The sequence below is a fragment of the Ambystoma mexicanum genome, chromosome 1p, assembly GCF_040938575.1.
Source record: "Ambystoma mexicanum isolate Mex_15411 chromosome 1p, UKY_AmexF1_1, whole genome shotgun sequence".
Lineage (NCBI taxonomy): Eukaryota > Metazoa > Chordata > Amphibia > Caudata > Ambystomatidae > Ambystoma > Ambystoma mexicanum.
In genome coordinates this window covers 698269591-698286178 of record NC_090921.1, presented here as the reverse complement: position 1 = coordinate 698286178, position 16588 = coordinate 698269591, and the positions used below count along the sequence as shown (strand labels likewise).

Sequence of the window (16588 nt, the reverse complement as noted above, 5' to 3'; positions counted from 1 at the left end):
TATTATTGTAAATCACTCTAAACACAATTACTATTATTATATATACACTCCTTATTCCTTATCAGACACGTCTTAGTTAACACCACTTATTTCCAAACAGAAGTGAGCGCTTAACTATAGATGGCACTCCAATAAGTTAACGAAAAAGGGAGGGAAAAAGGCAGAATGTAGGAAAATACACCACACTAATACTTAGGAACTCTTAAGCAAGGCAGGAAAGTCAAAAGTTACTTGTGAGCCAAAGTCCATAGGCCGGGCCCACTCTTGGAGAGAGCAGGGCACAAATGCGACCAAGATCACACAATGACAACAGGCTTAAAAAGTCTTGCAGGGAGTTCGGAAAGGTTTTAGTTAGGCTCAGAAAAGTTTAGCCAGGGTGTCCCAGGCTAACCCAGGGTCGAAAGCCGGGGGCTAAATCTACCCCATACAGTCGGTTACAAGGGAAGCCAGGCGGAACACGGTACCTTAGGCGGAAAGGATCCTCCAGTGGGGGCAGTTGTTCCTGGCAGCGGGTGCAAGTCGCGGCGTCGTCCAGAGGAAGAGAAGATCTCGACGTGGAGGAAAGATGAAGGTCGTTGCACTGCCAGGGAAGAAACCAGTCGCAGAGTTTTCCGGTTAAAGGTACTACCCTTGGATTTGCGGTAGTGGTAAAACGTGGTATCCCGGTTGCTGGGGTGCTTGGCACAGGCAAGGCGGCCACGAGATGTTCCAGGAAGCAAAAAAGAGAGCAGACTGGTTATCCCCACCAGTCGAAGGAAGAAGACTCTCCGGGCTGGAGATCTCCTCTGTCGTTGGGAAAAGTGGTGAGACGGTTCAGCAGGGCTCCACCGGTGGTGTCGTTGTAGCAGGTCGGCTCAGCTTCTCCCTCGTCGGATTCTTAGGTCCTGTGGCGACTTCTGAAGTTCCAGTCCCCAAAGCCCTGATTTTATGCAGAAAACCCCCATTCACTCAGCCTAGCTGTCACTCAAACATGCTAAGTGGTGAGCCGGCCGGCTCCCCACTTGGGCCAATCAGGACGGAGTGCGACTTGAGTTGCCTAGGCAACTCAGTCCAGGGTGCCTAAATCCCCCTCCACCCCTCCTAAGTACCCCAGACAGAGTGGCACCACTTTGGAGGGCTTCTGTGGAGAAGCCCGCCAAAAAGTGGAACAAAGGGCTCAACTTGGGTTGGAGTCACAGAGGCGAACACAAACGCCATTTTAGAACCGAGTTCTGGCAAAAAATACCAACCGGAGAATTAATATTAAATAAATAAACCGGCGGTATGTTCGAGGCTAGAGGCATTAAATAATTAAAGTTGGTAGCCTCGAACAATGGGAAATCCCATAGGGATATATTCGCGGTCGAATATAAAAAGTAGTATCCACTGCCACCAGCCAAAACTCGTTCAGGGGGGACGGAGACGTGCCCCCTCGACTAACAGACCCCAGGGCAATCGAATTGCCCCGGCCAGTACGTCTACAATATGATGGTTTGTACTGGTTCTGTTCAGAATTTGAGACTAGTAAAGTCAATGGTGACTTTAAATGCCCTCAGAGACAGTAGTCAGTCCCAGGGTATGGAGTCTATACTGGGGGTTCACTATGACACCCCTGTGTTACTGCACTGAGGGTGCTGTGTAACACACTTCACAAAAACACATGAAGCCCTATGGAGTAAAAGACCCCGTAGCCCATTAAACACATTTAGATTCAAAGAGATACACTCAAAACATGTCCAAGAGTGAGGGTAAAAAAGTCTCACTCTTGGCAGGAGAAAGAAATAAACCCCAAAAATCCAGCAAAGCTGCTGGGGGACTCACTAGATTAGGAAATTCAGCCTAAACAGAGAATTCTCCCTAACACTCGTCGCCGTCCACGTCTCAGCCCTCGGCAAAGGGGATGGAGGTGAAGGATGGAAGGGTGGGGTAGGATGGACTCGCCTCCCTTTGGCTGGAGGACTCCCCGACGGTCCAGGCACCGCTGGATCGTCCGCCGGAGGGAAGGGCAACCTTGTCCTCATCTCCATGCAGTGTCTGCAATGCCAGCAAGATGTCCTCTAACCTGTCTAGCGGCGGTGGCATCGGTTGCGACGGGAGCATCGGCAGAGGCGTGGTGTCCTCCGGTTCCTCGTCGGCCTGCCGTTCTTCGTCTGCTCCACCGTCGCTCTCCACGTCAGCCTCGTCAGGATCCTTCCCGTAGGCCCTGACCTCGTCGAACCTCTTGTCCAGGACCGACTTGATAGACAGCTCGTCCTTAGAGGAGGTATCTGAGTCCGTTAGGACTACTTACTGCGCCCCCCCGCTTCTAGGCTCGAGGCTTCACGGGGGTCTTTTCGATCAGTTGGAAAGACTATTCCCTCCGGGATGGCAGGGAAACTCTCTGCCTGGGAGCCGTCTCCACTGGGGTCGCCTCTGCGGGCTTTGCCAGGGACGCCAGGACTCCCTCAATCAAGGCTTTAGCCGGGTGAATCTGGGCCTTCACGATCTTAGGCGCATCCGAGGCCTTCACTGTGGGGGGAGGGTCACTGCCTCGCTCCCCCTTGGCTTTCTCCGTCGGGATCGACCGGGGGTTCTCCTGAAGCTTACCCGGGTTCTCCGACTTCCTTTTCATCGAGCCGGAGCGTTGGCTCGTGGTTGACGGCATCAATGACGTTGTGCAGCCGAGGAGCCCAAACCAATGGTGCTCCTGGACTCGCAGTGCTTTGCCCTCTGTTGGGCCCCCGTGGCCGGAGCACCCTCAAAGGTCTTAGAAGACCGCTCGGACGACTTCTTCTCACCTGCTGCTGGGCTCTTCGCCTCCAGCCAGTTAGGGAGTCTTGTACGACGGTCCTTCATCGTCCGGGCGGACATGTTTTTGCACAACGCGCAGTCCTCCGCCACGTGCGACTTGTCGGAGTGCAGGCAGTAGAGGCACCGTGAGTGCTCATCCTCGAAGACGTTCTGCAGTCCACATCCTGGGCAGTTCCTAAACAGCTTGGATCCAACGGGCATCGAGTCTACTTTGTCTTGAGGCCAACCCACGGGGTAGGCCTCAAAGATCTTCCGGAATCCTCCAAGAAGTGAAATTCGACAAATTCTACCTTGAGGAGCGTAGAAATTTCCGAAACGGGTCCCCGTTAATCGGAAGAAGAATTGGTGGACCTTGAGGCTCGAATTGACCAGAAAAAAAAAAAAAAAGAGTAAACTCTTTGAAAAAATGCAATACGCAGTAAAAACTCGTGAGCTAAGCACGAGGACTCCCAACACTTGAATGTGCGGTAAAAATCTGAAGATGGCTGCCAGAGGAGGGGCTTAGGTAGAGGGAAGTCATTGACTGGGGGCAGTATGACCCAGAGACCAGCAATTGGTTATTAGTAGAAAGACAGTTCAGAAACAAAACTGAAACTGATTTTTTCTGTACCGAGGATTCCCAACCTGACGACTGGGAATATTCATGAGCATGTGAATCCATGCCAGACCCCATGCTGGAGAATGTGTAATACCACTGTGCGACATTGACCTAAGGCGTAGTAGAATTACCGGAGGCTGGAACTGGAAAGGATCAATGTTATTGGCAGCACACCAAATTGAGAAACAATTCCATTTGAGATTATAGCAACAGATGGTAGACAATCTTTCAATTTGCTGCCGGTGTGGGCCCTCAGCCCACCCCATGATGCGTTGGATTATGACCATGAGCTGGTGGACTGGAGATAGGAGGGGTGCCACTGCCTCGTTGAGATTGGTGGGCACAGACCCTAGCGCAAGGTGTCTTGGAAAGGGTGTGTGAGTGACACGCCCCAGTTGCCATAGATTTGCTACCAGCGGCCATCTACGCACTCAAGAGGCCTCATATAAAACAGACACAGTGCTGTAGATGGGGGATGCAGGAGGATATCACCCCTAGTGTTAGGCAGAAACCTGTGCAGTTCCCTTAGGGACCACTGCAAAAAGTTTAGGACCACAGGAGTTAGCAGTAAACCCAATTGGTAGCAGTCTGCACCACCCAGATTTACCTGGTAGCTGTGGCTGAGCAGTCAGACTTCTCTCAAGAAGAGTTAGGCAGTATATAGAGCATACACAATAGGGCAGGTAAACACAGTTGAACAAGCAAACACTGACCAGAGCTTTGGTGTAAAAGATATATAATTATTTATTTAAAAACACATCTATGAAAACACACTGGCACTAATATCAAGCAGGTTCAAAAACACAGTCACTAAAGTATATACACTCCCTTAAAAGAATATTAGACAAGTCTTAAGTAAAGCACCACTTATTTTCAGACATCGGTGAGCGCTTAACGCAGATGGCACTCTAATAATTTGGTTTAAAAGGGAGAGAAAGGCAGAGCATAAATTGAAACAGATCTCAACACTTTCAAAAGAACACAGCAAGATAGGAAGGTAGAATCAAACCGTGAAGTTAGAGTTCAGAAAGCCGGATCCACTTTAAGAGAATCAGAACGAAATGTGTCCAAGGTCACACGGTTGAAAAGTGCACAAAAGTCTCAAAAAGGTTCAGAAAGAAGTTGGACCAAAAGAAAGGGACCAGTTAGAAGGTCAAGAGGCCAGCCCAGTCTAGGTGGTTAAGGATTTACTGTCAACTTGTAGCAATCTATAGAAAGGGAGGCCAGGCGGACGCAATACCTTGAAATGGTGAGAACACTCCAGCGGGGGCAGTTGTTCCTGGCAGCGGTTGCTAGTCGGTGCTTCGTCCGGCAGAAGAGAAGGTCTCGTCGGGGAGGAAAGCAGGAGGTCGTTGTGCTGCCAGGGAAGAAACCAGCCGCAAAGTTTCTCGATTCAAAGGAGCGGTCCTTTCTTTCGCGGTTCAGTGGTAAGTGGCTATACAGTTGCCGGAGTGCTTGGCACGGGCAATTCGACCACTAGACGTCCTGGTAGGCGAAAAGGAAAGCAAACTGGTTGTCCCCACCAGCTCAAGGGGAAGAGACTCTCTGGCAAGAAGATCTCCTCTGTCGTCGGGAAGTGGTGAGACGGTTCAGCAGGGCTCCACCGGTGGTGTCGTCGTTGCAGGTCGGCTCAGCTTCTCCCTCTTCGGATTATCAGGTCCTGTGGCGACTTCTGAAGTTCCAGCACTAAAAGCCCTGCTTTTATGCATGAAACCCCCATTCATTCAGCCTACCTGTCAATCAAACATGCTAAGTGATGAGCCGGCCGGCTCACCACTTGGGCCAATCACACAAGAGTGCGACTTGAGTTGCCACGGCAACTCAGTCCAGGGTGCCTAAACCCCCTCCCACACCCTCTGTGGTACCCAGACAGAGTGGCACCACTTTTGGAGGCTTCCGTGGAGAAGTCAGCCAAAAAGTGGAACAAAGGGCCCGAGTCACAGAAGAGAACACAAACGCCATTTTAGAATAGAGTTCTGGCAAAAAATACCAACCGGTGAATATTAAATAAATAACCCGGCGGTATGTTCAAGGCTATAGGAATTAAATAATTAAAGTTGGTAGCCTCGAACAATGGGAAAATCCCATAGAGATATATTTGCGGTCGAATATAAAAAGTAGTATCCACTGCCACCAGCTAAAACTCGATCAGGGGGGGACGGAGACGTGCCCCCTCGAATAACAGAACCCGGGGCAATCGAATTGCCCCGACCAGTACATCCACAATATGATGGTTTGTACTGGTGTCTGTTCATAATTTGGGACTAGTAAAGCCAATGGTGACTTTACATGCCCTGGGAGACAGTAGTCAGTCCAAGGGTATGGAGTCTATGGTGGGGTGTCACTATGACACCCCTGTGTCACTGCACTGAGGGTGCCGTGTAACACACATAGTAAAAACACATGAGACCCTATGGAGTAAAAGACCCCATAGCCCATAAAACACATTAACAGTCAAAGGAACCCCTCAAATCATGTCTAAGAGTGTGAGGAAAAGAGTCTCACTCTTGGCAGGAGAAAAAAAACAAACTCCAGAAATCCAGCAAAGCTGCTGGGGACTCACTAGGTTAGGAAATTCAGCCTAAACAGAGAATTCTCCCCAACACCGAGAAGAGACTTTAGAGAGTTCACTGATGGAACTTGTTTCTGTGAGAGCAAACAGATTTTTGCAAGCATGGCCTTGACCATATTGGCCAACAGGGTAGTGTGCAAGAAACAGTGTCTGGCTGTGCACCCAGGAATAGCATACGTTGAGAAGAAGACAAGCAGGATTTGTTGTAATTGATGGGGAATCCCAGTGAGGATAAATAGCGGATCGTTGCTTTGGTGTGTTCTTTGGCCTGAGGAAGGAAAGTAGTTTGGCCTACGTAAAATTTGCCACATAGGCATATTAGGCCATAGATGAGAAATATTGAATCATATGTTGAGAATTGTTTCATCTTGATTCTCTGTCCTGTGTTGGTGTGTCTGATTTGTTCTCCTTTTTTAACGTAACTGCAGTGCAAGCAAGGAAAGGTTCCACAATTCAGTTTGCCCAAAAATCTGGGTCTGTCTTGGGCGATTCTCTCTGCTTTCACCAGATTGCCTTTCAAGTTTTTCCCTCTGGTGTAAGCAATCATGGGTGGTTTCAGAAGCTATTTACATAGTTGGGGGTCCAGTCTTGTCAGTTTCCAATTCTTCTTCAAAAGGCGGTTTCTCTGGTGACTCAGTCTAGAGTACCTCATTAAATGCACAAAGGGTGGATCTGTGATGTGCATTTTTGATGTCATAAGGTTAAGTCTTGATTTGCCTGAAGATCTGTCTTTGGCCTTATTCAAAATATTGTCTGGATAGCCTCTGTTCTTAAATATAGTGGTCATGTTATCCATATAAATATGGGAACATTTCGTCTCCTGTATTGAGTCTGCGTAATCTAAAAAATTGACTTAATAGTAAATTGTCTTTCAGATGGTCTGGAAGGAAACTTGAGTAGTGCAAAGTGTTTTTAACAACCGTTGGTTTTTGGTAGTAAGAGTGTTTCCACGTGGTGTAATCATTACATCTAGGAAGTGGATACTTGGTGTTCCAATTTCCATAGTAAATTTAATCTGTGGATGTTGCGTATTTAAGTAATCCAGAAACATGTCCAATTCTTGTTTGGGACCTTTTCAGATCCCAAATATGTTCATAGGCTCAAATTGGGTTTCCATTGGTGATGTTCCAATATATGTTCTGTCTCAAACAAGTACATAAATAAATTTGCATAGGTAATGTATTTTCTGAAATCGAAAGCAATTGTTGCACAAATTGATCTTGGCTAATTCAATTACAAAAAAATGTAGTTGGATTGTACATATTCCTCTCTAAGAAGGGCCCATTCCAAGGCATCAAGACCATCACTACGTGGGATTGAAGTGTACAAACTCTGTACATCCAAAGTGAAAATAGTCCAATCTTGTTCAATTTCTGTCAAACCCTCAAGTACGAGTGTGTGGTATCGCGCAGGTACGTTGTGGTTTTTTGTACGACTGGTTGCAGTATTCGGTCTAAGAATTTTGCTAAAGGGTCAAAAATACTATTTGTTACGTTCACAATAGGTCATAGTGGTGGAGAATTCACATTTTTATGAATCTTGGAAGACCGTAGAATATTGGCATAAGATGTTTATTGAATAAAAAATCTTTTGTTTTCCCATTTATCCATTCTTCATGTAAAGCCTTGGCGTGTACTTTTTCAATCAATAGTTTAGTTTCATTATTGGGTTCTTGTTCTAGTCGGAGGCAAGTATCTTTGTCATTCAAAAGAGATAAGCAGCTTTGGTTGTAGAATGTGCTGTTCTTCATAATCACAGTAGCGCCTTCCTTATCTTCTGATTTGATCATGATGGTAGTACCATTAGCCAATTGCTGCAGTAATCTGTGCTGATGTTTCCTCAGGTTTTGTGATCTCACTTGCAAATATTTTATTCGCTTCAGGTATTTCAACATGGAATTCTCAGAGTTCGAGTGCTGAATTCCAGACATATGGATTAAAGGTGCTCTTCGGTTTCATTTCTAGGTAGTCGAAAGTCCTTTATCTTTCGTCTAGTGGTGGTGTAGAGTCAAAGAAGTCTTTAATCGCATTTTCCTCTTTAGTTTGAACATGTTCACGTGTTCCTCAAATAGTGTGGCATTATTGGTCGGTACAAACGAGAGACCTAGTTCCAGTAGGTCTCATTTTTGTTTGGAAAATGTCCTATAGGAAATTATCTTAGTTTACGGTTTTCTTTTTGTTCCTTTATCTTGTGCCCTCTTCTTGTTTTTCTCCGCCTAAAAAATAGGTGCATTGGAAGATGATGATGATGTTGGTCCTGTGGGTATTAGGAGATCGGTGTGTCTATTCTCTAATGGCGGCGTGTTTATAGGAAGTGTTCCTGGATGGATCCGTTTGTCCCAGGATTGTTAGGTTGTCTTGGTTGGAACGGTTGTCTGTTTGGTTGTTGTGGCTGATTCGGATGGTACAAATCTTGCCAGGTAAAACCTATGTCCTGTGAGTAGCCCAAACTGTGTCTCCTGAATTTTCAAATTTTCCTTTATTCTATTTCTTTTTTGAAAGAATCAAGTTTTCTGTTGGTATCTTCTAATATTTTAAATAGGTCTAATGCTGAAAAAGGAATGCCAAGTTGTTCCTAAATTCATTCATTTCTTTATCTATTTTGGAGAGTGACTTGGCTAGTTCCTCATTGGTTAATAGTATGAAGTCCAATGAGCATTTGTTTAAAATATGTTCCCACCATTTCACAAAATCACAGTTTTCTTTAGATAAGGTTGGGTGCAAGTATATTCCGAGTCCCCTTGGTATTCTTTTTTCCTTGTAGTATTGTGCCAATGTGGATGCATGGGGTTTTGTGCGATTTCTCTCCCAATTAGTCCTTCTAGGTTATGAGTTAATTTTCTGGGCTCTCTGATGCAGAAGACATGCGTTCAGTATCCACCATCTCATACTTAACACTACAAAAACTGAAGTATTCTTTTTCCCTTCTACTACTATCTCTTCCCCTACCCTTCAATGTCTCCCTTATCAACTCCCCATTGTCTCTACTGCACGAAATCTGGGACTCCAGTTGACTCTGTTCTATCTTTTAAACATCATATTTCAATTTCTTCTCGTGCCTGCCACTATCATCTATTCAATATGTGCAAAGTTCGCTCTTTCTTGACTTTTGATGCAACTAAGATACTGATATCTTCATTCATTTTCTCACGTCTTTTCTACTGTACCACTACAGTTTTCGGCCTCCAAACCTCTCGATTTGCTCCCTTAAAATCTGTCTTCAATGCCTCTATTTGTGTATTTTTCTGCTCGACTTCACATGACTATTTCCTTGACTCTTCTCACTCTTGGTTGGCTTCCCTTCTTTGTATGCACAACTCAAATTCAAATTTCTATCCCTTGTCATTAAATCTCTGTACGGTCTTTACGGTCTTAGCCCGGATTACCTCTCCTCACTTTCTTCATTATATACTCGCTCTCTTCGCTCTAGCTCTGTTTCGTCTTGTAGTACCAGCACCCCCCTGTGCCCAGTCACGCTTTTGCACATTTGCGCACCTTGCTACTATGCACTTGAATGCTCTTCCTCTACGCTCTGTCACCGTTTATTCCTTGTTTAGCAAATTGCTGAAATCTCATCTGATCCAGAAGGTTTGATCTCAGGCTTTGTCATTTTTTCATTGCATACTCTTATACCTTTATTTATATTGTTGCTATGTACAGTGCTTTGTATTAAGGCGCTATATAAGTCCCAAATACATACAAATACAAAATAATACAAATGTCCACAATTTTTGTGGCCTCTTGCCGGAAGTTGGTATATTTTAGCTATCACTGACTGTGCAGAACCACGCCGTTCCCCATCTGGCAAAAGGCAATGTCAGCAATGTCTACAGCCACGAATATGCCATGATCGGAAGCAACCTCTCCCTCACGAAGGAGTTTTTCTTGTTTTCCGAGAAGAAATCTAGGATGGAAAATCAGCTCACAATTCCCTGTTGTAGCGGGAGAAAATTGCCCAGGAGTTAGCTGCGTTAATGGTTGTGGCTGCTGTAGACACAATGCGCTTTCCAAAATCATCTAGTTTTTGCCCTTCCTTAACAGGTGGTACGGCACATGGAGAAAAGGTGTTGGTGGAGTGTTTGCGAGCTGCCGCAGAGACCACAGAATCCGGATGGGGCTAAGTTCGCAGGCACTTGGGGGTGCTGTCTGGCACCCTGTATTTCTTCTCGTACCTGTCCTTCGGAGGAGCTATAATGAGGGTTCATTATGGTTAAGAAGGATTCCTAGAATCTGGCAAGGTGGACAGATTTTAGGAGACCAACCTAGTTATACTTAACAGGGGAACTCGTAGTTTAGCTAAACTTAATCAAGTTAAGCGTGAGGAAAGGCTTGGTCTCAGAAGAAAGTGAGTGGGGGTTATGGTTTCACAATGAGTCCACACAGTGAAGCAAGCACTACTTCAATTTAGACAGGTAAGTAAAGAAATACTCTATTACAGGCCCAGAAAAACTAGAAAATGAAACAAGCAGGAAGTAATATCATAACACATTCAATTATCAAACATATATACAGTCACGAGATACAGTCCCCCCTCGAGACTTCGAGACTTCGTGTAGCACGCGATTGTACGCCTAATGGAAAGCAGAGGGATCTAACCCGGTTATTACGGCGGATCTATTACTTTTGAAATAGGGGCATCAGTGAAATCCACTAACTTACCGCATTCCAGCACCTAAGGGGGACAAGAAAACAACAAGGTGAGCCGGGGGGAAACAAATAAGGACAATCTCTTGCCACCATATACTTGCCTGATTTTACCGCCGGAGGTATTATTCACCAGCACGCCAAATCTTCTTACGCCGCACCTGTAAGAAAAGAGACAGCAGCGAGTTAAACTTTGGCATCATGTAACGGACAGTGTGGAATAGCACAGACTCTTACCAGAACGCTTCCAGCTGCTTTCTATCTTCATTTGGGTCCAAGCTGCAAGATAAACAAAGGAATTGGACAAGAGTGATTATTCAGACATTTTTGAACTCTTTAGAACTATATACTTATGGCCCTTCGCCAGGAGTTTTGGAGCCAAGATTGTCTAGAACTTTTCCAATATCCTCAAGCCAGTGAAGTAACTGGCCATCAACGCGCCCCTGCGTTCCTTGCAGGATGGAGAGCTCATCATTCAAAACTATAAGGTGAGCTTGGTGAAAGGGAATATCAAAGGTGAAAAATGGGGACGCAGTGAGGGGCTATTACTCAACTCCACGGGTGGCTAATTCCCTTTCTCCGCCTTTAGGAGACTACTTCTACGGGTCAAGCAGACGAAGCTAGGTGGGCCAGTCCAGCCAGTCATCTCTGCACCACTACACATCACGTTGGTGGAGATCGCGGCTGTCCGGTTCTGCCCGACACCCCTGTGGGAACCAGGTGAGCGTAACACATCCTGCACCGGGACCGTCTGAGTTGACTGATGAGTCGCAGAAGCAACGGTGGGAACGCATACAGGAATAGGCCATCCCAGGGGAAGGAGAAGGAATCGCCCATGCTCTCCGGCTGGGGAAACCTGCTGCCGAACCTCCGGCACTTGGTGTTCGTCGCCGTCGAGAATAGATCTATCTGGGGATTGCCCCATCATCGGAATAGCAGATCCACCGGATCCTGCCGGAGTTCCCACTCGTGGCACAAGCGCAGCTCCCTGCTGAGCCAGTCGGCGATGGGGTTCTTTACTCTTGCCAGGTGGAAGGGTACCAGGAATATCCCGTGGGCAACGGCCCAGTGCCACAGATCCTGCGCTTCCTTGGATAGGGCTGGGGATCTGGTGCCCCCTTGCTTCCAGATGTAGGACATCGTGGTGGTGTTGTCAGTGAAGACCCTCACCACCTTGCCCTTGAGGTACGGGAGGAATGACCTGAGAGCCCAGAACAAAGCTCGGAGCTCCAGGACATTGATGTGTAGTGACCTCTCCTCCGGGAGCCAAAGGCCTCTTGCGTGGAGATCTCCGGTGTGCGCCCCCCATCCTTCCAGGGAGGCATCCGTCGTCACCGTCTCCTGATGTGTCGGGGTCTGGAAGTCCATAACCGCCGCTAGATGCGTGCGGTTGCCCCACCACCGGATTGCTTGGCGGAACGCCTCGATGAGGGAGATCTGGTTTTCGAAACTGCCCGCTGCTTGCATCCAACGGGCGTCGAACTCCTGCAGTGGACGCATCCACGACCTGCATAGGCGCACGAGTTAGATGCACAACATCATGCCGAGTAGAGACTTGATGCACCTCACCCTGGCCATGTCCATGGTTGTACCTTGCCCAGGAAGGACTTCGTCCTTTCCTCCGACAGAGAAGCCAATCGCGCCACTGTGTCAAGCCTGGCTCCCAGGAACAGGGCATCTTGCGATGGTACCAAGTGGGATTCGGAAAGTTGATCGAGAATCCCAAATCCGTGAGCAGTTGGACGGTCTTCGCTGTGTGATCGACGGCGAGTTCCCTTGACTTTGGCTCATCTGAGCAATCGTCCAGGTAGGGGTAAACGTGGATCCCCTGCAGGCGCAGCCACGCCGCCACCGGTGCCAGGCACTTTGTGAAGACCTTGGGCGCCGACTTCAAAACCAAGGGCAGGGCCTTGAACTGGTAGTGTCGCCCTTGGACCACGAGTTGTAAGAACCTTCGATGTCCTTTGAGTATGGGGATGTGGAAGTAGGCATCCTCCAAGTCCAGCGACAATAGGAAGTCGCCCTCCTCCAGCTGTCTCAGCACATGCTGAAGGGTGACCATCCGTAATTTCTGGGACTTGATGCATTTGTTTAGGTGACAAAGGTCCAGGATGGGTCGCCAACCGCCGTCTTCTTTTGGACAAAGAAGTACCGCGAGTATACTGGGGAGCCCTGGAGCCTCTTTGGGACAAGTTCTATCGCGCCCTTTTTCAGCATTGCTCGTACCTCCAGAAGTAGCTGTGGCACGTGGTTTTCCTTCATGGCCAGGGTGGTAGACAGGGACACTTTCTTTGGAATTCCAGAGTGTGCCCGAATTTCGCCAGCCGGCCTCCTACCGGGGTGCTTGGGTGGGGGCCCGACGTCATGGCCAGTTCAATCTTGCTTCGCAGAGGCCTTGCCGCTTTGGCCTCCTTGGCGACAACGTCCTCCGGCCTTGCTGCGGCCTCTGTAGGCCTCCTGCGACGATGAGCGGGCCGCTTGGCGGTACGCCGAGGAACCGCCACCAAATCCTTTGGAGGCACCTTGAGACTTGCCTCCGGGGGTCCGAAAGGGCGGCCGTCGTTGGAGAGAACCCAAGGCCCGGACCGTCTTGGTATCCGCCTTGATGGCCTGCAGTGACTCGTCCACGGCCTTGCCGAACAGGTTGTTCCCGGTCGAAGGGGATGTCTAGTACCCTGGTCTGAACATCCTGACGGAAGTCGGTGGCCTTCAGCCAACCGTGCCGGCGAAGGCAAAAACTGTTACCCATCTGTCGAAAACCCGGTGTTGCCGATGTCCGTGGCCACCGTGATGGCGTGGTCTGTTAGGCAGAAACCTGTGCAATTCTCTCTGGGTCCACTGCAAAAGATTTAAGACTACAGGTGTTTGGCAGTAAACCCACTTGGTAGCAGTCTGTACCACACATATTCACTTGGTAGCTGTGGCTGAGCAGTCAGGCTTCCCTCAAGAAGAGTTAGGCAGTATACAGAGTATTCACAATAGGTCAAAAGAACACAGTAGAACAAGTAAACACTGACCAGAGCTTGGTGTAAAAGAGATATAATTATTTATTTAAAAACCACATCTAGAAAAACACACAGGCACTAATAGTAAGCAATTCAAAAACACGGTCACTAAAAGATATACACTCCCTTAGAAGAATATTAGACAAGTCTTAAGTAAAGCCCCACTTATTTTCAGACAGCGGTGAGCGCTTAACGTAGATGGCACTCTAATAATTTGTTTTTAAAAGGGAGAGAAAAGCAGAGTATAATTTGAAACAGATCCCAACACTTTCATAAGAACAACACAAGAGAGGAAGGCAAGTAAAACCGTGAAGTTAGAGTTCAGTAGGCCGGATCCACTTTAAGAGGATCAGAACGAAATGTGTCCAAGGTCACACAGTTGAAGTGCACAAGAGTCTTGCAAAGGTTCAAAAGGAGTTGGATCAAAAGAAAGGGACCAGTTAGAGGGTCAAGGCGGCCAGCCCAGTCCAGAAGGTTAAGGGGTTATTATTACCTTGTAGCAATCTTTAGAAAGGGAGGCCTGGCGGACACAGTACCTTAAAGTGGTGAGAATACTCCAGCGGGGCAGTTGTTCATGGCAGCGGATGCAAGTCGGTGCTTCGTCCGGGGGAAGAGAGGATCTCGTCGGGGAGGAAGACAGTCCGTTGCAATGCCAGGGAAGAAACCAGCCGCAGAGTTCTCAGGTAAAAGGAGCAGTCCATTTATTCGCGGTCCAGTGGTAAGTGGCTATCCGGTTGCCGGGGTGCTTGGCACGGGCAATTTGACCACAAGACGTCCTGGGATGCGAGGAAAAGAAGGTAAACTGGTTGTGCCCACCAGTCAGGGGAAGAAGCCTCTCCAGCCGGGAGATCTTCTCTGTCGTCGGGAAGTGGTGAGTCGGTTCCGCAGGGCTCCACCAGTGGTGTCGTGGTAGGTCGGCTCAGCTTCTCCCTCGTCGGATTCTCGGGTCCTGTGGCGACTTCTGAAGTTTCAGTCCCCAAAGCGCTGCTTTTATGCAGCACACCCCTATTCACTCAGCCTAGCTGTCAATCAAACATGAGAGTGTTACACAGCACCCTCCATGCAGTAACACAGGGGTGTCACCGGTTGGGTCTTTTTGCCAGGACTCGGTTTTAAAATGGCATTTGCGTTCGCCTCTGAAACTCTAACCCAAGTCGAACCCTTTGTTTCACTCTTTGGCTGGCTTCTCCACAGAAGCCCTCCAAATGGTGCCACTCTGTCTGGGGTCAACAGGATGTGTGGGAGGGGGATTAGGCACCCTGGACTGAGTTGCCTTGGCAACTCAAGTCGCACTCTTGTGTGATTGGCCCAGTGGTGACCCACCCGGCTCACCACTTAGCATGTTTGAGAGACAGCTAGGCTGATGAATGGGGGTTTTGCTGCATGAAAGCAGGGCTTTGGGGACTGGAACTTCAGAAGTCGCCACAGGACCTAAAGAATCCGAAGAGGGGAGAAGCTGAGCCATCTAGAACGACGACACCACCGGTGGAGCCCTGCTGTACGAAACCCACCACTTTCCCGACGACAGAGGAGATCTTCTTCCAGGAGTCTTCTTCCCTCTGAGCTGGTGGGACCAACCAGTTCGCCTTTTTTGCCTTCCTGGATCGTCTCGTGGTCGAATCGCCCGTGCCAAGCACCCCAGCGGCCGGATAGCCACGCTTCAACACTACCGCAAATAAAAGGGTAGTACCTTTTAACCGGGAAACTCTGCGGCTGGTTTCTTCCCTGGCAGTGCAACGACCTCCAGCTTTCCTCCACGTCGAGATCTTCTCTTCCCCTGGGCGAAGCCCCGACTTGCACCTGCTGCCAGGAACAACTGCTCCCGCTGGAGCTTTCTCACCATTTCAGGTACTATGTCTCGCCTGGTCTCCCTTGCAACAGACTGTCCAAGGTGTCCCGTAAATCCTTGACTCTCTATCCTGGGGTGACCTCGGACCTGTTAACATTACCTTTCTAACTTGATCCAACCTCTTTTGATTTTTCTGCAAAGACTGAGTGCATTTCCACTGTGTGATCTTGGGCACATTCCGCCTTGCTCTCTCCAAGGGTGGGCCTGGCCTATGAACTTTTTTTGCTCTACAGTAGACCCTGCCTTTCCTGACTTGCTGTGGGTTCTTAAAAGTGTTGGTACTGTGTGATTTTCCTATTCTGCCTTTTCTCTCCCTTTTTAAACAAATTATTGGAGTGCCATCTATGGTTACGCGCTCACCTCTGTTTTGCTAAATAAGTGGTGTCTTAACCTAGACTTGTCAAATAATTAATCAGGGATGTGTATATATGTCAAATGACTGTGTTTGAACTTGCTTGACATATTAGTGCCAATGTATTTTTACAAGAGTGTCTTTAAATAAATAATTATATACTTTTATACCAAAGCTCTGGTCAGTGTTTGCTTGTAATACTGTATTTTTAGCCCTATTGTGTATACTCTATATACTGCCTAACTCTTCTTGAGAGAAGTCTGACTGCTAAGCCACAGCTACCAGGTAAATCTGGGTGGTGCAGACTGCTACCAATTGGGTTTACTGCTAACGCCTGTAGTCTTAAACTTTTTGCAGTGGTCCCCAAGGGAACTGCACAGGTTTCTGCCTAACAACGTTAAAAAAATCTTACGAGGAAAATCATCTGATCAAGGGTGTATATAGAACTCCAAGTGTAAAACGTGCGGCTGCTAACCGTGCCGCGGCAAACCTGAATGGTTGCAAGTAAAAAATGGAATGGGATGGGATAAGGAGCTATGTGATATAATCATTGAGAATGGGTTCCCTTGCCTGCAAAAATGCAAGGAAGACATAATTGCATGGAAACCGAAACGAGCGGGTGCAAATCACAAAATATATTGACGATCAGTGGCCCCATGTCTTGAAGGTGCTGGAGTATGCAAAGATTGAAGGGCACTGCTCAGGGTGTGTGAGTCGGATTCATCAGTTAGAACCACATTAAGAGGGAGACTGCTCATTCAGACCATTTTCCAAAGAGTCAAGTCTGTAAATCAACCTCT

General features: G+C 47.8%; 1 protein-coding gene across 5 annotated transcripts in view; it reads right to left on the bottom strand.

Annotated features, from left to right (window-relative positions):
- GON4L (gon-4 like) overlaps positions 1-16588 on the bottom strand; it is a 2357623-nt gene that overhangs the window by 554233 nt on the left and 1786802 nt on the right. The window lies entirely within an intron of this gene.